This window comes from Mus musculus, chromosome 2 (genome assembly GCF_000001635.26).
Source record: "Mus musculus strain C57BL/6J chromosome 2, GRCm38.p6 C57BL/6J".
Lineage (NCBI taxonomy): Eukaryota > Metazoa > Chordata > Mammalia > Rodentia > Muridae > Mus > Mus musculus.
The window spans coordinates 20,093,139-20,116,817 of NC_000068.7; the positions used below are offsets into that span (position 1 = coordinate 20,093,139).

Here is a 23,679-nt window from a genome sequence, read left to right on the forward strand (position 1 = left end):
CTGTACTGGGGCATATAAAGTTTGTGTGTCCAATGGGCCTCTCTTTCCAGTGATGGCCGACTAGGCCATCTTTTGATACATATGTAGCTAGAGTCAAGAGCTCCGGGGTACTGGTTAGTTCATAATGTTGTTGCACCTACAGGGTTGCAGATCTCTTTAGCTCTTTGGATACTTTCTCTAGCTCCTCCATTGGGGGCCCTGTGATCCATCCAATAGCTGACTGTGAGCATCCACTTATGTGTTTGCTAGGCCCCTTAATCACAGTATGGTTGTCTGAATAGGAATGGCACCCATATAGTTATGTGTTTGAATGCTTAGCCCATAGAAATTGGAATTATTAGGATATGTGGCCTTGTTAGAATAGGTGTAGCATTGTTGCAGAAAGTATGTCATGGTGGGGGTAGGCTTTGACATCTCATATGCACAAGCTACACCAGTGTGGCACACAGCTCCTTCTCCAGCATCATGTCTGCCTGTATGACCCCATGCTTCCAGACTGAACCTCTAAACCTGCAAACCTGTCCCAATTAATGTTTTATAATAGTTGCTGAGTTCATGGTGTCTCTTCACAGCAATAGAACACTAAGACACCTGGTGTCCTGGCTATTTTATGTCTCCTTGATACAATCTAGAGTTATTTTTGAGAAAAGGGAACAGCAGTTGAGAAAATTCCCCCACTGCATTGGCTTGTGAGCAACCCTGTGGGGGCATTTTCTTGTTTAACGATTGATGTAGGTGAACCCAAGTTACTGTGGGAAGCACCACTCTTTGGTTGGTGGTCATAAGAAAGTAGACTAAGCAAACAATGAGAACAAGCCAGGAAGCAGCACCCCTCCATGGCGTCTGCAGTAGCTCCTGCCTCTATGTTTCTGTCCTGTTGGAGCTCTTGCTCTGATTTCTCTCAGTGAGAAGAAATATGAAAAAGAATTAGCAAATGTGGAGCAGAGGTAAGTGAAGAACAAGAACTGGGAAGGGGTGGCATTCAGGAAGACACACAAAGAAAGCATTTCAAGAGGGGAGAATGATAAACCAGAGTCAATATTAACACAGGGAAGAAAGCTATGAAAATAGGAGAATATAGGTCCTTGGTCACCATTATGAAAATGGAGTGATTTTTCATAAGCATCTTTGTGAATTGGGAACATCTCCCATCATTTAGAGTGTACTTGCTCTCAGCAGATGGTCACTCACCACCTATCAGCAGCTGCATTAACACCCAGCTGAGCTGTTTGTCTTAGGCATTGATGTTTCTTCCATTTACTGACCCAAAGTGATATTTATTTCTTTAAAAACCTAAGTAGGCTTTTCGCTATTTCTGCTTGATTTCCTTGGTGTTAACAGTAGAAAGGTATGAATGTGCTGTGTCTTTTTTACTGAAATTTTCTTCTTCTACAACTTTAATTTCTTCAATAAATGTTTCCTTTATCCTCTGGCCTTCCTTGGTTCATGGTGATGAACAGTCAGTGTTGTGGCTTTTTGTGGTGACATTCTCAGATTGGGATTTCTCTCTTGCTCAACTCCACATGCAGCTGAACTGAAGGTTGTACAGTTCTCCCTTGTTCTATCATGATGTCACAGAAAGCATCTCTTCTTCACTCTAAGTGTCTTCCTTAGCACCTATACCACACTGCTCGTCTTTTTTTGTCACAGATCACACAGTTGGTCATGGTCCTAGTTTGCTTTGCTTCTGTGATAAACACAATCACCAAAAGGCAATTTGGAAAGGAAATGGTTTATATCATCTTACTAAAAGTCCATCATTGATGGAAGCCAAGGTAGGAAGCTGGAGGCAGGGATTGAAACAGATACCATGGAGGAATGCTGCTTACTGGCTTGCTCCACGTGGCTTGATCAATCTGCTTTTTAAAAATAGCCTACCAGGATGATCAGCACAGGAATGGTACTATGCACAATAGGGTGGACCCTTCTACACCAATCATTAAACAAGAAAGTGCCACACAGACAAGCCTACCGGCCAACATGATGGACGCAATTCCTTAGTTGAGGTTCCTGCCAGCTTGTGACTAATTGGCAAAACTTAACCAACAGTCACCCTCTGTTAGGGTTTGGAGCATGTCTTTCCAAAAGTCATATTCTGAGTTCTTTAGGTATCTGACCCTGGGACTCAGTGTGTGGAGATAGGATTTTCTTAAAGAGGTAATAAACTTAAATGAGGGCATTAGGGTACATCTTGTCCTATCTCGTAGTGTCCTTAGAAAAAGGAGGAAGTTAGAACATGGACAGGGAGTGAGAAGGCCATGTGACAACACAGTAAGACGACAATTTGGAAGCTGAGACTGATGTTAGAAGAACAGAACTCTAATGATGCTTTGACCTTCCATCATCCCAAACAGTGAGAAAGTCTCTTTTCCCTGAGCTATTCAGTTTTTAGCATCTTGTTATGGCAGATCTGAGAAATAAATCTCCAAACCCACCCTCACAGAGGATTGTGAAAGCCTCCCAGGTGTTCTTTCTTCCAGTGTCCTGTCTTCATCAGAATGGCCCCCATGCTTGTGGAAAGGGTTCATGCCATACCACAATAATATGCAATCACTCCACGGTCTTCCATTCTACCCAAGCTATGCACTCCAAAAGTTACACCCTGATTAACACCCATAACTGTTTCATCATGAAATGAGACCTGCACTTTTCCAGAAGTATAACTCCATTGTCTGTAACATTGTCTCCTTGTGGTGGTTTGAATAGCTTTGGCCCCCATAGATTTATGTGTTTGAATGCTTGGCCATAAAGAGTGCCACTATTAGGAGGTGTGGCCTTCTTGGAGGAAGTGCATCGCTGTGTAGCTGGGCTTAGAGGTCTCCAATGCCCAAGCTCCACCCAGTGTGGAAACATCCAGTCTTCTGGCTGCCTTTGGATTGAGATGTATAACTCTTGGCTCCTCCAGTACCATATCTGCCTGCAAGATGCCATACATGATGCCACCATGATAATAATGAACTGAACCTCTGAAACTGTAAGCCAGTCCCAATTAAATGTTTGCTTTTATAAGAGTTAGCTTGGTCATGGTGTTTCTTCAAACAAACAAACAAACACCAAGCTAAAACACTACTCAACGCTGCTGTCTTCCAGAGATTCTGCCTGAAGAGGAGGAAAAGGAAACATTGGTGGAAACTTTCTCCTTCTCTTAACCTACACCTTCAATCAGACTCTACCAGCAGCCCAATTCTACTGCTTATTGTATTCTTCTTGTATCTATTTTGCAAACCCCAGTTCTGAGTGGAAGCAAATACCTATCTTTTCAACTGTGAAGCTAGGACACATTGAAAGTGCTCAATGACTTTTGGTCAAGTAGTAATTGCTTCCCTGTTCACTGTTAAATAGCACCAATGGCGTGAATGGCATGTTATTTATCTCTGTGTTTCTCTGCTTATGTAAACTAAACTCCTTTAGATCCAAAAGCCTTTTAGACAAGTGTTTCTCAACCTTCCTAATACTGTGACCTTTAATGCAGTCCTTAGGTTGTGGTGACCCTGACCATAAAATTATTTCCATTGTTATTGTTTGAGTTGTAATGCAAATATCTGTGTTTTCTGGTGGCCTTAGTTGACCCTTGTGAAAGGGTTGTTTGATCTCGAGGTTGAGAACTACTACTTTAGATTTTAGAAATGCAACAGCAAATTTCCTTTCTTTGGGTTCCTAATGATCGTCCTTCCCTCCTGTGCCATGATACACATCTCAATTCAATGTTTCTAAGATTGTGAAAAATTAAGTTAATATTTTAAAATTAAACTAACAAATAAAAATATAACACCTTTAAGATAGGAATCTGTTTCATTGTAGAGTAGAGAGATAAGGCATATTTGTGTTCATTTACAGCTGGGTGTTAGATTTCATTGATTGCTTTTTTGGTCAAGAGATTGCTCGTTATACTGTTGACTGAGTACCTTCTCAACCTCGTGAACGTGAGCGTTCTGAGTTTGAGTATTGTGTCCATAATCTCTTACTGGCTGTGAATCATCTGTACTGGATATTCACACAGTTCCTGTTGACTCTACTTCTTAACAATGTATTTTTTTTTCTGTTTTCTAAAGGGTCATCCCATTTTTTTCACATTATGTTGGCTTTTTTGTGTTTTCAATTTTAAAAAAATAATTCATTACAGATGTTTAATTTTGCTAATAAGTGTACAGTGTTCTTATGATATCTTCTTATTTTAGTTGGAGCCTACACCTTCTTAGTGTCACTCCCTATGGGCCAAGCATTTGAACACATGAGTCTATGAGGGCAGTAACTATGCAAACCACCATGCTGACGCATCCCATAGATGGCCCCTTTTGTAGAAATAGTGGGAGCAAAGTTATCACCTCCCCAGTGTAGATGACCCACATGACTCTTTCTTCTTCTTCTTCTTCTTCTTCTTCTTCTTCTTCTTCTTCTTCTTCTTCTTCTTCTTCTTCTTCTTCTTCTTCTTCTTCTTCTTCTTCTTCTCCTTCTTCTCCTTCTTCTCCTTCTTCTCCTTCTTCTCCTTCTTCTCCTTCTTCTCCTTCTTCTCCTTCTTCTCCTTCTTCTCCTTCTTCTCCTTCTTCTCCTTCTTCTCCTTCTCCTTCTTCTTCTTCTTCTTCTTCTTCTTCTTCTTCACACTTCACAACTGAGTTTATAACCTAAGATTGATTCCATACTACAAATCTACCCTCTTCTATCCCAGTCAGTTTTGTTGAAATCATAGATGTCCAAATGAGGATTAAAAAAAAAAACATAATTTCCATTGGTACAAATGAGGTAGAAGAGACTCTAGCTGCTGCAAATATAAGTCTCCCATTAATTGATGCCTCTTCCCATTTTGACCAAAGAAAATCCCTAGGCCCGAATTGACTAAACCTGAGGTGGCTAAACTCAAGGTTGCTCTGCCCTTTGGACAGTAAGAGAAATCGGCTAATGTCCTGGTAATACCTATTTAGTACATCTGGCATGTTCATTTCCTGTGATCCTGTATTTGGGCCCCCTTTTGAACTTTATGGTGACTATTTCAATAGTATGGTAGCAAAGGGTCTCTAGATGAAACCACTGACTTCTCTGTTTCAACAGTTTCTTGCTGTTGTTAAAAATTATCAAAGAAATCCACTTAAGGGAAGAAGGGATTATGTTGGGTGGTGGATTCAGAGGTTTTAATCACGGTCTCTTGGCTCCATTGCTTCTGTGTAGACAACATGGCAGAGAATGGCATGGCTTATCCATGGTGGACCAGAAAGAAAGAGATAGAGAGAAGGAGAAAGGGAAAGAGCAGGACAGGGATATGATATCCCTTCAAAGCATAACTCTAGTGGCATAATTCCTCAAACAGGTGCCAGCTTCTAGGAGACCATTTGATGGTAGGAATTCATCAGTGCGTTAGTCCACCTACGAGGTTCTTACCTCAGGGATCCACCATGGGTGACCATCATGGCTTCAGTCCATAAGTTTAGGGGAACATTTTATTCCAAACCACAATGTCAATAGTTTTCTGTGTAGTGGAATATAGTTTTAAAAGTGCTATGCTTAGTCAAGTGAAAAAACTAGTAATGAAGAATTAGTGGTTTTTTCCATATAAAAGACAGGACTATTGAATTTTTAATGAACATTTCCAGCTACTTAATACATTGTACCTCATGATTTATTTGGTAAGAGTTACATACTTCCTAAAGTCTGATGATTGGAGACCACCTTTGGTCTTTAAAGAAATTCATGAAAGCAAACATCAATCACCATTAAGAGACTATAAAATATGGGATTTCTGAGCTAGAGAAAGTTAACAGAACTGACAGCATGATTCTTTCTGTCACCCAGCTGGAGATATTTTTTCCTGTCACTCAGCATTTTTGCCAGATTCCATTTGAATAGGCAGGCTTCTGTATTGGTTATCATTCCATAGGTGTGATAGAGTGCCTGATAAAGCCACTAAGAGAGGGGCCACTTATGCTGTTTTGTGGCCTTGCAGGGGTTATGAACTTTCGCAGTGCTGTGACCCTTTAATAAATTTCCTCGTGTGTTGGTGACCCCCAATCATAAAACTATTTTTGTTGCTACTTTATAATTATAATTTTGCTACTGTTATGAACAATAATGTAAATTTCTGATATGTAGAATATTTGTCAGGACCCACAGGTTGAGAACCATTGCTTTAGAAGATTTTAGTCCATTGTGATCAAAAGAGCAGTTTGGATTGTGTCCACTGAAGCTTCGGTCAGCAACTTGGTATTCTCATGGAAGCTCATGGAGAACAGAGCAGTTCATCCACAGTTAGATATAAGCTTTGGAGGATCTCTTCCAGTGGTGTACGTTTGCCAGCTAAGCTTTACTTCCTGAAGGTTCCATGGCCTTCAAATTCACGCCATAAACTAGGGCTTGCCATTCAAAACATGAGCTTTTAGAGAGCTGATCTTTTAGATTCAAACCATAACACTGTAGAATAACGTCCACGGACATATGCTCTGGAGTCGGAGCATCTGAATTCAGACTTCAGGTCCAGTAGTTAACTATCTGTAAGTCTGTACTGTTTCACTCACCTCTCTGCACATACACTTCCTCATAAAAAGAGTAGCTTCTATTTATTACATACCATTCTGCATTATGATTAATTGCAAGAATCAATTAAGGACCTTGAATTAATTAAAACTTAATTTTCAAATATTATGTTTTTTAAAACTTGAGTGTCTCATGGAAGACAGGATTTGATTCTAGATAAATCCATGGATTAGAAATCCTGTTTCTTTTTCTCTGTATACCTGCTTCACTCCCTCTGACTATAGACCAGATTTTCCCTCCACTCTACTTGGCAGGAGTAATGACATTTGCTAATAGTTCTCAAGGTCACATCTGACCTACAGGCCACCCAGACTGTTCTGCAGATTCACAGCTGCAGTCCAAACTGGCTGGGCTTCACTTAAGTGCTCACCTTGGGCCAATCTCATTAGTTCAAGAAAAAGGGTGGTGGTCGGTTGGACACATGTGGAGCCCATAGGAGGACATCACGCATCCTGCATTGTCACTCTCCTCCTCCTCTCCAGACAGGGTTTCTCACTGTACCTGGAACTAGGCTGCTATCCAACAAGCCCCATTGCTCCTCCTATCTCTATTCCCACAGCTTGGAATCACAGCCACCCATGGGATCATTCCCAGCTTTTTATGTAGGCTTTGGGGAATCAACTCAGGTATGCAAGTTTACAAAGCAAGCATTCTCAGTGTCTGAGCCATATTCCCCATCCCAGTTTGCTGTCTTTAAATACAGGGCTATTGCTTTCCTTCAGTATACTTAAGACACAGCTTCTGTTCCTCCTTAAACTCATAGGCTTCATTCCCCACACACCCTCTCTTCCCCCATCACTTTCACAAGCACCTGTCTACTCCTCCAGAAATCCTCTTCCAACTATCATGCCTTTTGCTTTATTTCATGGGCCATGGAGTTTAGCCTGGGACACCCACATGGACATGGAAGTGCATCATGGAATCACCAATCTTAGCTGAACCTAAAAATGTCAGTGTTTCTAAATCCAATCTAGATTCTTCTGTAACACACTTAACATCCCATCTACCCTAAATAATAAGCTTCATATTTTAGTGAATGGACCGTCTTTCATGCATGTTGATAAGTCATTCTCTCCTTCACCCCACATAGCCAAACACCTTCATTTTGTTGTTGTTGTTGTTGTTGTTATTTTTACCTTATATATGTATATATTGAGTTATTGTTAGGAAATCAACATATATCCTCCCTGGAGAGTCACATAATTCTACCTTGTATACTATACCTCTATTACAAAACAATGAGATACTGAGATTATAGCCACAGTATAATTTAGCTCATCCTGATAAATATGTCATAATATGAAGTTATAAATATATCATATATTAACTTAATGTCCTCATCTATCACTAAATTATTAGCTCTAATAATACAGGAATTGTTTTCATTTTCTGAATCCTTAGAATCCAATAGTATTGTAGAGAGTATGAAAAACACTTTTTAAAATACGTTGAATGGGGTCATTGAGTTGTCTTGGTGGAAAAGGCACCTGCTACTAAACCTGATGAACTGAGTTCAATAGCCAAGACCCACATGCTAGAAGGAGAGAACCAATTTCTACATATACATCATGGTGAGCAAGTGTCTTAACCTCACACACAATAAATAAAATGTAGTAAAAATAAGGTGTGTGGCTGGAAAGATAGCTCAGTGATTAAGAGGGCTTATTGCTCTTGTAACAGACCTAAGTTAAGTTCCCAGAGCTTAGGGGCAGGGAGCTCACAACCACCTGTCCTCCAGCTCCAAGGGATCTGATGCCCAATTCTGAGATTCACAGCCACCCATGCTTATACATACACAAACACATACACACTCTCTCACAAACACATACACCATGCACGCACATACAGAAATATGCACACAATTAAAAAAATCTTAAAAAATAAAATTTGATAATAAATGGAAAAGATAATGTAAACTGATTATTATTGATTATAGTTCTTCATAGCTTAAACAATGGTAGAAAAGCTGAGCAAATGACACTTTTTAGTATATAGTTGATAAGATTTTTATCAATGGAACACACACAGAGACACGCACACCGTTGTGTTGGCTAGTTTTATGTTACAGTTTAACACATTACCTTCATATTGGAAGAGGGAGCCTTAGTTGAGAAAATACCTTCACTAGACTAGCCTGTAGGCAAACCAGTGGTGCATTTACTTGGTTGGTCATTGAAATAAGAAGGCACAGTTTAATGTGGGTGGTGCCAGCGCTGGGCTGGTGGTCTTGGGTGATAGAAGAAAGCAGGCTGAGCAAGCCATGAGGAGCAAGCCGGTGAGCAGTGTTCCTCCATGAGCTGTGTACCAATCTCTGACTGTGGGCTCCAGCTTTGAGTTTCTGACCAGATGTCCCTGGATGATGGACCACTAACTATAAAATAAAATAAACCCTTTCCTCCTCAAGTTACTTTTAGCTATGCTGTTTTATCACAGCAATGGAAACTTAAATATGGCCACCTTTCATGTCATAATAGTGACTGAAGTTAGAAATAACATGGATGGTTTATTTTCTGAGCCAATCCTTACCTTCATTTGTACATATTACCATGTTATAGTCTGAATCAGAAATGGTGCTGCTGGTTCATGCTTTTGAGGCAGGACATAGCTAGAGGAAGTATATCACTAGGGGCTGGACTTCAAATGTCCTTTTGTGTCTACATCTGAGTCTATACCATATGAGCATCTATTACTACACACTCCCTGTTAGAAGCCCCGACTGTGTCATCCCACAACCTTAACTGACTGAAACTTCTGGAACCATGAGCCAAAATAAACTTCCCCTCTCTTAAGCTGTTTCTTCATCAGGGACACAGAAGCAAATGCTGGTGTGGAGGAAGCTTCAGTGGATAGCAGCTATTGCCAGTCAAATGATCTCTGTTCACTGGCACCTTGGGGCAAGGACCCTGTATGTGTTTGAGGGTCAAGTGAGGCATGTGCTCTTAATTCTTCTCTCATAGCCCGTGTTAAGCCCTTGGAAGTGTTATCAGGCTATCTGACCCCCACCCCACCCCCAAAAACCCCATAGCTGCACTTTACACCTCACTAACTGCTTAACCGTTGCTTTTATTGCATTATCTTGTCCTTTCAGCACTATGACTGCTTCCTTTCCTATCCCTAGACAGCTGAGTCTTCCCCTCCTAGCTGGGTCTCAGCTCTGAGGACCAAAGGTCTTCTGGTACAACAGTCCTTATTTGACCTTCCTCTGCCTTCCCAGAATTACTCTCTCTACTCCAGCTGCTTACAAACATCACCTGCGGGGCAAATAAATTGCAATCTTGCTTCCTCTCGAATCTGAACAACATATAAATCCATCCTTCACAGACTGCTGTAAATGTTTTATTGTGTTCTTAAACCAGGAGGCTATTTTTAAGCATAATTTTCAAATTGGACTTCGGAAAATGAGGTGGACCGAATTCTAGCATTTCCAACAAATAAGTCCCTGAAAGTTCATCCCATTAAGGAGTTTTTAATTAAAAAGAACGACCCACAGGTGCCTCATTGTTCAAGCATGCTGGATCATTCAGCAGTCTTTGGAGGAAACAGAGTAGCTCACTCCATGCTTAACGTCCTCTAGACAAAATTAACCCTAGCACAAGAGTGGGCTGGCCATTAGAGGCTCAGGTAATTTTGTTTGAAATGCTAGGAGTTCCTCGCTCCCATTTCTCTGAGTCTCCCAGAATACTGTTGGTAAGAGTAATCATGGCTGCAATTCTTTTATTTATTCCTAATGCAGTCATTTTAATATGAATTTCAAAAAATGACAGCCAACAAAGCCACTATGGGAGAAAGCTAGAAGCAGAAATATAAATAAAGGGAGGGTAATTTTCCTCCCCACTCCTTAAGTACAATCTTCCTGAAGGAAGAGGCAGTTTCTACACCCTCCATGGACACAATCCCACTCAGACCACATGGTCATCTTCCCAGAGATTGAACAGTATTTTCAATTAATAAATTATGAGCTCAGATCCCTTGCTTATCTGAGAATGGATTTCAGAGATCAGTTACTTTTATTTCTCAAGATAGTAAAGTCTCCTTTGTCTCCGTTTCTGATCACAGAGTCTAATAGAGTTCATCGGGTCACTTTGTTTATTAGTGGAAGGAGATGAGACATAGGAGGGAGCCAGAGATAAACAGGAGTGGGAATCAAATGGTCAATTAACAGCGTGTTTGCTAGAAGCAGAGTTCTATCATTAATAATAATGATGTTTAGCTGTAATTAAAAGGGTTTATGGATTTGTTCCTGCCTGTATGCCTCAGAGTAGACATCTCTCTGCCTGTGTTAGCACCAGCATTCCCTGGAAAATGTTAAATCTACATTAAATATACTAAAATTAGAGACCAAGTTGCCGATTAGTAGGAGAGCCCTTACCTAGCATTTACAATGTTGTGAGTTCAATCCCCAGCACCATTTAAGTATAATGCATAACAAGAAATTCAGGGCCAACCCCAGGAATCTGTAGCTTATGTTTCTGATGCATAGGTGATTGTAAACTATGCTAATAACATTTAGTGAGACTGCTCTCTCTCCCTTGAGGAAGAAGTATGACTTTCACCTGTATCCTCACAAATAATCAGTTATAACTATCACAGAGAGAAAACAACTTATTCCATGTATTTATGAAGAAAGCTCAGATATGATTGGAACTCCCCCTCCCCCTCAAAGGAAAAGCTACCTTAACTGTTTCTATCTTGTTAAGTGAAGTAAGGGGAGCTCAAGTGGGAGATGGCACATGTAGGCAGGACAATAGGATCGGATACAGAAGTATATGGAACAGGAGTCTGCTACTGCAGGTGTCTTTCCAAGGCCAGTTTCCCTTTCCTTTGCTTGTCCTTTGGCTTCTGTCTCAGTTGTGACCTAACAATGGCACCTAAATGTATCCTAAATAATGAGACAGAAAGTGAAGAGATTTAAGGAGTGAGACTTGCTGCAATCCCAGCTTCTCAGTCCCTTTCTTACAAAAGCAACCTGAAGTCCATGGGTAGGAATGTCTGGGCTACAGGAACTTTGTGCTCTTCTCAATTCTGTGTTAAGTAAGTGCTCGTGGAATTGCTTTATCTCTGGCATTGGTCATGACAGACAGTTGCTGCAAACTTTATCTTCCAACAATAGACACTGACTCTCTAGGACTTACAGACAATTAAAAAGAACAACCTTGCATGGGAACTGTCATTGTGCATTGGCTATTTCTCTAAGCCAGAGAGAAATGAAATAATCTAGAGGAGTATATATCTGGAGGAATAATAATGACTTCAACTTCCACCGTCTATGTGCCAAAGGACCATAGGCCAGAGGTTAGCAGTGACATGGTGGTGTGGTAGTATGGGATTTTTTTTCCACATATGAATAATTGTTCAAGTTTAGATCTGAACTTCATTACAGTTTGTAACCCATCATATTGTGATGTCTTTACCTGAAAGAACATGTTGATGTCTACACAAGAAAAGGTTGAATGCTTTCTGCTGGTTTTCTGTACATGCAAAATTATGACCCTTAAAGAGAAGAGTTGATTTGGCTTGTGAATGTATCATTGTGTTTAGGCTGAAGTGTCTAAAATAATTTGTTTTGTTTTGTTTTTTTAACCTTGGCAGTTGGTAGAAAAACACCTACAAAGGTTCAAACTTGGGAAACCTTCCCTGGCGTGTTGAGGATCACATAGACCTTAAAAGATATTTAGACATGTAGCACAAAGTCTCTTGTGCTCATTGAGGGAGTGGAGACTGCAGCCACAATGCACACTGGTGCCTCTGTGTGATGGGATGAGACAGTATAGATGCTGTGTGACAGGGTGAACAGTATAGATGCTGTGTGACTGGGTGAACAGTATAGATGCTGTGTGACAGGGTGAACAGTATAGATGCTGTGTGACAGGGTGAACAGTATAGATGCTGTGTGACTGGGTGAACAGTATAGATGCTGTGTGACTGGGTGAACAGTATAGATTGGTCCAGCTGCTTCTTCCATGAGCTCACTTCTCCCTCGGCCTCCTCTGCACTGTGGGAACCAAGCCAGGTCTGCCTTGTCTGCTGCTTTATTTGCTCTTTCTCTGTGACTTTCTTCTTTGATGCCTCTGAAATAAAGACATTGTTTTTTATCTTAGTACTAAGCTCTAACTGCCCTTAATGATAAAAATCTTTTTTAAAAAATACCTCTGGTTTCCTAGGTGATAATTCAAAATCATTACTCCTTGCCTACTTAGAAGCTGCTCCATCTCGCTCTGGTTCCATCCTCAACACCCCTTTAACGTGATTTTGAGGCTTTCGGCACCCCTTAATGCCCTTGATACTGGCCTCTACATCAACTCCTTTAATCTGTTTACAACCTTGTTCCAATAGTTGTAATGCCAGTAGTTGCCTTGACTCATGACTATTCTTCAGTTTTCTTGTGTATAGGTAAAGTGGTCCTAGCAACTTCCTTAGAACCTAAACCCTATAGATTATGATGTCCACTAAGAGACTCAGATTTCACTTCTCCATCAACAATGATCACTCTGTGCTTTGGCTGAATGTGTCCTCATCATGACTTTGTAGTGACAGTGTGACAGTAGTAAGAGGTGGAGTCCTGCTCCCTACTTCACAGGAGCAACACCCCTTCAGAGAGGTCTCTCTCAGCCTTCAATAGTTCTCTGCTGTAGGATAGCACAGCCTTCATTCTCTCTTATTCTTTATGCCTTCAGCCATGTGGGAATTAGCAAGAAGGCTCTCATGGGTACCAGGAGCCATGGAACACATAGTTGACATCAAAGTTTCAGACTATAAGAGATAAAGTTTTAGTCTCTGTACATTTTCCCCAGCTATAGATTCTGCTATTGTGTCACAAAGGAACTAAGACACTGTAGCTTACAATTGCAGAGTCATCCCTGGTGAAAAATCTTCAAGGCATTTCCTTCTGAGCCTCTTCCCCATTCATCCCTCCTTTATCTTAAGCATGACCTAGCAGCTCACATGGGATTGTTTTTCACTCACACTCTTGGTGCTAAATTCCTCAACAAGCCATTCTGTGCCTTTTTGCACATTTTGCTTTGAGTCCCTTAATGGTCCTTTGGGAATCTCTCTTGCTTCTGGTCTCTATAGCTCCGAAAACACTAGTGATAAATGCAGCCATTTGTTCTACACCAGCATAGAGGAAGCATGAGAGCTTCCCACATGCTCTTAAAGGACCTGAAGTAGGTATTACAGTCATTCAACTTTATAAATAAGGCAGTTGAAACTCAAAGGATTTTTTTAAAAAGCTGGCCATGATGGCAGAAGCCTATAATTAGCACTCTGCATACTGAGTCAGTAAGACCCTGAGTTAGGCTATATAGGAAGATCTTATGTCGAGGTGAAAAAATAAAAACAATGAAAGTTATTATTGGTGTTTATACTTATTAAAAACTACAAATACTACTGGGATTAAAGGTGTACAACCATTCCATTTGGCTAGTACCACTCATTCTTATTAAAAGGTGTCTAATGTTTCCATTTTTACATAACACTGCATCCTGTAACTTCATCAGTCAACCATGATTATTCAGATACTAAACTAGGGTCTTGCTGTGAGGATCAGAATTCCACAAATTATACCATGACTTCAACTATGAAGTCTGTATCATTGAACTTTGCCATAATCTGAACACCCTCCTTGCTATCTACCAGTAGTATGTAAGAAGCAGCCCAATTCCAACTCCATGTTAGAGCTCTTTTCTTTTGTCTTTCTTTCTATTTTTTTTTTTTTTTTGAGACATGTTTTTCTGTGCAGCACTGGTTATCCTGGAACTTGCTCTGTAGACCAGGTTGGCCTGGAACTTAGAGATCTGCCTGCCTCTGCCTACTGAGTCCTGGAATTACAGGTTTGTACCACCACCTCCTGACCCCTAGAGCTCTTTTTAAACTGCTGGTTCAATGATGGAGTGGGCCATCTTGTTATACCTTAATTTGTATTTCCCCAAATATACTTGAATTTGAGCATCTCCTCATCTATTTAGCCTGTAGAACTGTCTTTCATGGATTTTTTTTGTTGAGCATAAAGTTGTATTTCCCACCCAATCAAAAATTGTTGTCTTTGGCTTTTACTCACTGTTTTATACATTATAGGACTTACTTCTCAGTGTCTCCTGTGGTTGGTACCTTTTCATTCTGCCTTGCATCTTTTTCCTTGTTTTAAAATTGTTTAACATTCTGCATGACTTTGTAAACTTTCTTTCCTAGTAAAAATGCTTTCTCCTGAATAGATTCAGAAACTCCTATTTTGCTTAAGGACTCTTGTTTCACTTGTTTTTAATTTCTTAAGCATTTAAATCTTTAATTCATTTAGGATTTATTTTTGTATTTGATGTGGAAAATGAGGGCCATTTTTTCCCTCAGTGGTGGCAGAAACGTTTATTAAGCTTTATCAAATTTTAATTTAGAAGAGACTAAACCATCCATCTTCTTATAAATTGAACTCCTTTGTCACCTGCCAGGTCACCATACATACGTAGATGGTTTTCTGAATTCTCTGTTGATCTCTTTGTCTGTTCCTGGACTGGCTGGTCTGATTAAAGAAGTCTTGTAAACTTTACAGATAGTAACACTTAGCAATAACTTTCCCTGTTAAATGTGTGTGTTATTTAGGGGAGACACATTACTGTGCTTTTTTGATATTAGATCTTCTAATTTAAGTAGAAAGTTCTTATTTGCTAAACAAACATTATAAGTTGCCTAGCTGTTTCAAGTTTTTCAAGCCTGTTGGGTATGAGGGATTTCATCATATTGATTAAAAAGCAACAACTTAAAAGTAGGTGAAAATTTAATCATAACTTTGATATTATAGCAAGTTTCTTTCCTTTGTAGGTAAAGACATTGTTTCTTGTACTTTTTCCCATTTAATCTAAGTTTTTATTAATTCATTGAGATTTTTGCAAAACATATTTTGATCATACTTACCTCCCTACCCACTCCTTCCCTTTAAATCCTCCCAGATCTGACCTCCACTTTCCCACATCTTTTCTCCATTATCTTTAATTATGATTGTTACATGTGTGCATACATACAAACACAATCTACTGAGTCCATTTACTGTGACTCCTTTGTATGTTTTTAGGATTGATGACTTGGTATTGAATAACCTGTCGATGAAGATCATCCCTGGAGAAAGTTGATTCTCCCTTTCTCAGCATTCATCGGTGACTTGTAACCCTTCCACTAAAGCTGGGGTCCTGAGAGGTCCCCCCACCACACTGATGTCAGCCTCTCATGTTATTGCTCAGGCCTTATATCAGCAGCCATATTACTGAGACTTCATGAGGGTAGCTTCCCTGTTATATACAGAAGCCACAATCTCCCAGCAGATGTCCTGCTCCTCTGGCTTTTATAATCTTTTCACCCCCTGTTTCATGGTGTTCTCCTAGCCCCAGGTGTAGGGATTATGTTATAGATGTATCAGTTGGGGTTGGGTATCCAATGATCTATTGTTCTCTGCGTTTTTGAACAATTTGAGGCTTTCTTCAATGGTCTCCATCTGCTGCAAATAGATTTTCTAGTTAAGGGTTGAGAGCTCTACTATCTCCACAGGCATATGTATAAGAATAAGTGTTTAAAGCACAGTTATAACTTAAACTGGATTTTAGCTATTGGGGATTATCTTCTAGGTTCTTTTGCTTCCTAAATGTGGGTACTTTGCTAGATTTATAGTACCATGCTGAGGTTTGCTTTTTTGCTGTGTATTGTAATGCTAAATACTAAATAATCTCAAGGTCTGGCTGCCCCAAGATGAGAGAATCCTCAAGTTTAGGGCCCCCAATGGAGGAGCTAGAGAAAGTACCCAAGGAGCTAAAGGGGTCTGCAACCCTATAGGTGGAACAACAATATGAAATAATCAGTACCCCCAGAGCTCGTGTCTCTAGCTGCATATGTATCGGAAGATGGCCTAGTGGGCCATCAGTGGGAAGAGAGGCCCCTTGGTCTTGCAAACTTTATATGCCCCAGTACAGGGGAACACCAGGGCCAAGAAGTGGGAGTGGTTGGGTAGGGGAGGGGGAGAGGGTATGGGGGGACTTTTGGGATAGCATTTGAAATGTAAATGAAAAAATATCTAATTTAAAAATATTAAAATAAAACCTACTGGTTGAATAAAGATGCTAACAGCCTATAGCTGGGCAGAAGAGAGATAGACAGAGTTGGGGTCTGAGGAGAGACCATGAAGGGAGATGAAGAGAATGTGGAGGAAAGAGATACTATGGGGTAGGTGAGTCATGAAAACACGGCCATAGGGCCTGACCAGTAGAAGGTAGGCCCAGATGGAATATAACAAGTCATATCTTAGAGTTGTTGACAAGGAAATAGATATAATAGCACAGAGAGTAGATATTTGCTTTGCTCTACTTTTTAAAAAAGGCTTATCATAAATATAAAAGGTTTTATGTCTTTTATCTGGGAACTGAATGATAAAAGGTGGGGTCAAAAATCCCCTCAATTTAGAGTAAATATTTACTACAACAGCACCAGGTATAAGTTCTGTCTTACTAAGTGAGCTTTAAGTTTAATTAGGCAGCTGTTGGTTATACCCAATATAGGAATGCCACAACTATACCTTTGGAAATGACTATGTCCTGCAAGAGATGAATGGAAACAGGACTCAGAAGAATCTAGCTTGAACTGACCTGAAATCCTCTCCCTTGGGAATTTGTTCTCATGGTACCAGAAATGGTGTAAATGGGGGGGGAAAGGTTCTATTCCGCTGTGATACCTGTGAAACAGCAGTGACCAACATAGGAAGATAGGCCCAGAGATTCAGTAGTGCCACTTATATCTTAAGTGGTGATCGACAGCTACCTAATTGGACTAACGCCTGCTCTCTGAATCTTGTTATTTGAGAGAATGAGAAATCTCTGTCCTCATGCAAGCCCAGAAGGTCAAAAATACCTCTTAACCTTGAGGGTATCTTGTCTTCTCTGGACCTTTGGCTCTGGCTTTGCACTTCGCACTCTCTCTGGATTTGCAATGGAGATGACTTGGAGTTTGCTGGTGCCTCTCTCTCTTTTCTGCCTACTCATCTGCTATTCCTGGCCCAGGTACACCCAGGCCCTTGATTCCACATATCCAGAAGCTTCATGCCACTAAAGCACTACAGAATTCTTGTCCTTAGTATAATCCCAGGATGCATTCTTCACATCGGTTCTTCTGGCTCCTGTGCTACTGTTATTCTTTCTCTACTTGTTGATGAAGCCAGCTTTGGCATGAAGGATTGGAAGATCAGCTGACAAACGGGCTGAAGAGAACTTTGGCAAAGCTTGCCCTGCCCCAAGAGCATGGTGCCTCTCCATTTGTGTTGGCACTGGGATTGGGGCTGTACCAAGAATGAGAAAAAAATGGATTTGCCTAAATCTCTGGCTTATCTATATAGTTCTTCATACAGAGATTTGTTTTTCTCCATCTGTTACCAAACCAGGGCTTTCCTGGCAATCAGCCTGGCTCAAGATACAGTGGCTAGATCATTGTTTCACATAAAGGTTGGTATTTTCTAACATCTGCAGCCTAACTATTGAGAAAATGAATAGCTGTCAATCCATTCAGGAAGAATATTTTTCATTTCTTTTTATGAGATATCTGTTCTTCCTGAGCGTCTCCAGGCTCCCATGCCTCCTGTACTGCCAGGATGCTAGCAAAAGCTCTCTTGGATATAATTGTTAACCAAAAAATAAAAGAAAAAACCTATCATTTAATAACTAAGGTTGAGGCCATACTTTCTACGTGTATTTTTAAATAATATTTGAAAAAGTATATTTCCCATGAAAAAACTATAATGTTTTTTTCATCAAAATAGGCTTGTTCTAATGTCAATTTTCTGCCTGGATAAAAGTAAATGGCTATTAAACACTGCTGCAGGCACTGTTGTCATTGGAATTAAACATTCTCTGCTCTAATAAATAATTTCATAAAAACACAAAATCATCTAAGCAATGGTAGTCCAGGTTTTTTCTTTTTTTAAAAAAAAAACAACTTTATTTTTATAGACATATTTTCAGTCCTGGGTACATACATTTGCATTATAATGTGTGAGCATGAAATGTTGATTTTAGAATGAGTCTTAGATATTTTGAAAATGCAGTATAGCCACCTACCTGTTAAAAGTGGTCCAGTGTCTAAGTAAGGAGTAGATGACTCTTCTGTGTGGGAAGATGGCATATGTCTGAATTGAAAATTAAATCACATTCAGCACTACTGAATTGCTATTCACTTGAATAACATCAGGCCCTCATGGAGGGAAGTATGGTGTCCTGTATAATGGGTTCTAGTCAGCTGATATGGTTTCAAGTGGGTGGCCTGATGGCACTTGCTCCTCCAATAGTTTATTTATACTCTCTGAGCTTCACATTGGTTGGACAGAGAAATGGAAGGATCATACTAGATTGAAGTTCCAAACTGCAACATTGCACATGCTGGCATGTTTCACTCTGCTGAAAGGTAAATCACTTATTGCTACTAGAAATAAACTCTGCTGCTTGCAAATGAGCCATGGCTGCAGTACAGGGAAGCTTCATTCGGAGAGGCTGTTTACATCAGTTCACCTTCTGATGCTGACTTTTGCAGAGGAAGGAAGAGAGAATGAGAATTATGGTTGCAAAATCCAATTATAATTAGCATATAGAAAAAAGATAAACATGAGGGTCACTGTTAACACTCTGTAAACAAGATGTGCAGCTAACACCAAGAATTTCAAATGACAGATTTCATTATTCAAATACCTATGGAATATTTTCAGGGGTGCTGTTACCAGTAAATTCCTGACTCTTTGATTTACTGGCCAGCACATTTTTGCTGATGTTTTGTTGATATTTGGTCTCAAGTTTAAGTAATTATTCCTGGGATGATTTTTCCCTTCTACTCCCTGTGGCCCAATACCTTCTCTGATCCTTCTCACATGCAGAGGAAAGGTGACCAAGGAGACAGTTAATGACTACATCTAAGTGTGAAAAATGTGCCAGAGGCACAGTTTGCGGCTGCTCACTGGTTTACCATGGAGACTGGGATTTCCTGACACTTGGGAAGTGAGTTGCAAATTCCATGTTTTCATACTCTAAATTGTCTTAGCCTTAAAATATGATCGACAATGGTACAAAATATTGAATTATACCTTAAGGGATGGCCTCCTAGTGATACCATGAAACACTAAACACACTGCAAGAAACACTATGTTGGAAAACAACAAGCAGAGACAGGAGACAGCAGCAAGTCTTGTTTACTGATTCCTGTGTACCACCCAAGGGCTACATTTCATATACATCAATTCATGAAGTTCTTATGATACTCTAAGGTAAGATTAGCATCTGTGCTTTATAAATGTGCATGCCTGAACTCAGAGAAATAACCCAGTACCTAGGGACTAGATCACACACACACACACAGAGGAAAAGCTTTGGCTCCACATCAAGGCTTTTGGCCACTCTCCTGTGCTGTGTTATCATGCCTTTGGATAACTGGGATTGTGACAGTTTTCACAAAACTGACCTTAGAAGTCACTCTCTTTATCCCAAGAATAGATTGGAGAAAGCCAATAAAATGGAGTATGTGACTAACAAAGGCAGTGAAGGTCCTGGAATTTGAACCTTGGTCTTTTAGACCATCAAAGCACATACTTAACTCTGTCACATAATATGTTCTGTAGAGTTGGAGGACTTGAATGGAAATGACCATGGAGTTTTCATCTTTCCACTTACTGTCTTTATCATGTCATCAAGTGCCAGAATTTGAACATCTACAGTGCACTTGCTTGCACTATGTTTTGAAACATACATCCCAAATAAGAGACTATCCATGTCTAGCTTCCTCGGCCCTCAGCTGAGGGCCAATAGTCTGCAGGCTCTCATCCTACCCCTTCAGTCTTCAGTCAATCAGAGCCAAGCTTTACAGGAGAGCCTGTCTTTTTGCCCACCTTCCAGGTAGGCCTCGCAATAGCAAAATTGCTAACCTAAGGTAGCTTTGTGAAGCTACAGGTCCCCTCCAGCCCCACTGCATAAGGTGGCAGCCCTGTCTTAGTGCTTACTTCTTACTCAAGCCTGTGACAGAATGGCCACTTTGATCTTGGGTACTCATCCTCCAGCAACACAGGCAGTTTCCCTCCTTTCAACACGATTATCCATTATCCTCAGTCTTTGGCTAGGAGACCCAAACATCTCACCACCACCCTCTAGAGTTGATGTATTGATGACTCTCTGAGTGTGGGGATTGGCCTGTCAATCACTATACCCTCAACAGGACTGTTTTTCAAGGCTGTAGCCATAACCTCAGGCTATTTCAGGGTTCAGGGTCTCTTATGAACCCTCAGGATTTGGTAACCTTTGTGAGGAGCACCAAGAACTAAGTATAAGTGCATAGCCACCATGTTGTTTACATTTTCTGTAGAAAATAGCAAGTGCTACACATGCCCAGTGTGCCAGACTCTGTGCTAAGTACAAGGCATACAAAACAGTGCAAGTTATGGACACAAATTCCAGTAGCTCTGCTCTTACTCATCCAGACACATCTCCACTTTTATTCAGCTTTCCTGGGATGATTAGGTGAGCAAATACTAATTTTTCCTAAGTTGCATTTGCATATTTGAGGAAATCAACAAAACATGCAACTCCTCCAACTTGGAAGAGTTATTGTATTTGTGATCATAAAGAATTGAAGCTGCAGCAGACTAAAACTTGACAAGAAACAGAGATCTCCAAACTTGAGTTGAAGCAAAAGAGTCACCCTAGCCTGATTAGACTTTGATCATTATTATGATGGGTTAAGAGGCCACCTGTTGCTGATTGAACTGACGTGGACCAGGCACTTAGAGTAATAGGTAGAACATCTAATATGTACTTTGCTTACATGGTAAGAACATGCACAATATGTTTTGGGCAGTCTCTACAGTACTGTTAGCCTGGATGCTGTTTGACATGACCCACATCCCTGACCCTGACATTTACCCATCATCATTAGCTTTGACACCTTTTTTTTTTTTAATGGATGTTAGACAACTTATTTTTTTCTCTTTTTTTATTAGGTATTTTCCTCGTTTACATTTCCAATGCTATCCCAAAAGTCCCCCATACCCACCCTCCCAATCCCCTACCCACCCACTCCCCCTTTTTGGCCCTGGCATTCCCGTGTAAGGGGCATATAAAGTTTGCAAGTCTAAAGGGCCTCTCTTTCCAGTGATGGCTGACTAGGCCATCTTTTGATACATATGCAGCTAGAGACAAGAGCTCCGGGGTACTGGTTAGTTCATATTGTTGTTCCACCTATAAGGTGGCAGTTACCTTTAGCTCCTTGGGTACTTTCTCTAGCTCCTCGATTGGGGCCTGTGTGACCCATCCAATAGCTGACTGTGAGCATCCACTACTGTGTTTAGCTTTGATACCTTAATCCCCTATCTTCCACTCTGCCTCAAGCCATCATGAGTTTGTCTGATAATCCACCTTTGAATGGTTCCTCTCTTGTCTATTTCATATTTTATAATTTCAGAGCAAAGGTATCATTTTCTTTAATTTGTATTTCAAATTCTCTCTCAGAGACTGGAAACAACCCTTCAAATGACCACAATCCTGGCCCTGCCATCAGCAGGATCTAAAACTTGGTTTCCAAATTATTATTCCTGCACTTCTTTCCTCACACTTTGGGAGAGGGTCTCCTCAAACTTTCTAATATGCCTTCAGCCTCCAATAACGCCTGAATCCATCCTCATCTACACTTCAGAATCTGTACTTGTGCCTCTTTAGTCTGGAACAGCGCTGTACTTATGTGTGTAGGCACTTGAAATGTTTTTTAAAGCATCAGGTTCTAGGACCCAAGTACTGCCTGGTAACTTGTTGGGTGGAGTAGAAGTCTGTGGATTCCAGTTTGAAGACAGGAAGGAAGCAATAGTTCTCGTCACAGATGGTTTAGATTTTACTTTCAGTGCCTCTACTGATCAGTACTACAACTAATCCAACAGAAGGAATGGGGATAGCTCTCTCTCTCTCTCTCTCTCTCTCTCTCTCTCTCTCTCTCTTAAAAGTACAGAATGCAATCTTTCCAAGCTTGGCTGCTTGAGTTTGTATTCAAGAGAAAGTGTGGTTGTATCGCACTTGAACCACTGTTTCTATGTATCCACCCTTGAAACTGTACCTCCAATGTCATAAAGCACAGTTATGAAGTCTGGGGTCAGTATTGTTGGGTGGAACCCTTCCCTAACATGGACCACACATATATCTGTTAGGACTTTTGCCTGTAGTCTATCCATACACATCTTCTCTTTCCTCTCCTTTCATTGGTTTCTTGAGAAAGCATCTCATAGTGAGGAATTAGAATCCACATGAGTGTGTTTTTGTTTTGATTACAAAAGTTTACCTCTATTCCAAAGAGAGGGAAAAATTGTGACTTAAAGAAACAAAAGCTCAGGCTGAGAGTGCAATGAAACTCTTCAACTCTGTCTGACAGCATCCATGAAGAATAATGTGTGGTAGGTTAGGTTCAGGGTGAGTGGTAACTGGTACTGAGGAACTGGTTTCTGGGTCCTCAGTCTGGAGACAAGCACCACACTACTGCTAAGGGATCAGATCCCATCAGTTTCCTTCAACCTGTAAAAGTTCATCTGAGAAAGTATGGCACAACAGCCTCAAGGGTCTGTGTACTGGCTGGTTTTGTGTGTCAACTTGACACAGGCTGGAGTTACCACAGAGAAAGGAGCTTCAGTTGGGGAAATGCCTCCATGAGATCCAGCTGTAAGGCATTTTCTCAATTAGTGATCAAAGGGAAGAGTCCCTTGTGGGTGGTACCATCCTGGGCTGGTAGTCTTGGGTTCTATAAGAGAGCAGGCTGAGCAAGCCAGGGGAAGAAAGCCAGTAATGAACATCCCTTCATGGCCTCTGCATCAACTCCTGCTTTCTGACCTGCTTGAGTTCCAGTGCTGACTTCCTTGGTGATGAACAGCAGTATGGAAGTGTAAGCTGAATAAACCCTTTCCTCCCCAACTTGCTTCCTGGTAATGATGTTTGTGCAGTAATGGAAACCCTGACTAAGACAGTTTGCATAGCAGTGGGCTCTGCCTTTTTCAGCATAATGTCACTGGCTGCTTTTCTTTAGCTAACAAAGAGCCACTACTATCTCATTTCCCTCTCTAAGTGAGGCTGGACTTTCTAAGCCCTTGACAGCACCCTTGCTGATGGCACAGTACCCATTGCCCTT

General features: G+C 40.6%; 1 protein-coding gene across 8 annotated transcripts in view; it reads left to right on the plus strand.

The window, feature by feature from the left end:
• The window catches only part of Etl4 (enhancer trap locus 4), a 900,329-nt gene that overhangs the window by 182,932 nt on the left and 693,718 nt on the right, over positions 1-23,679 (plus strand). The window lies entirely within an intron of this gene.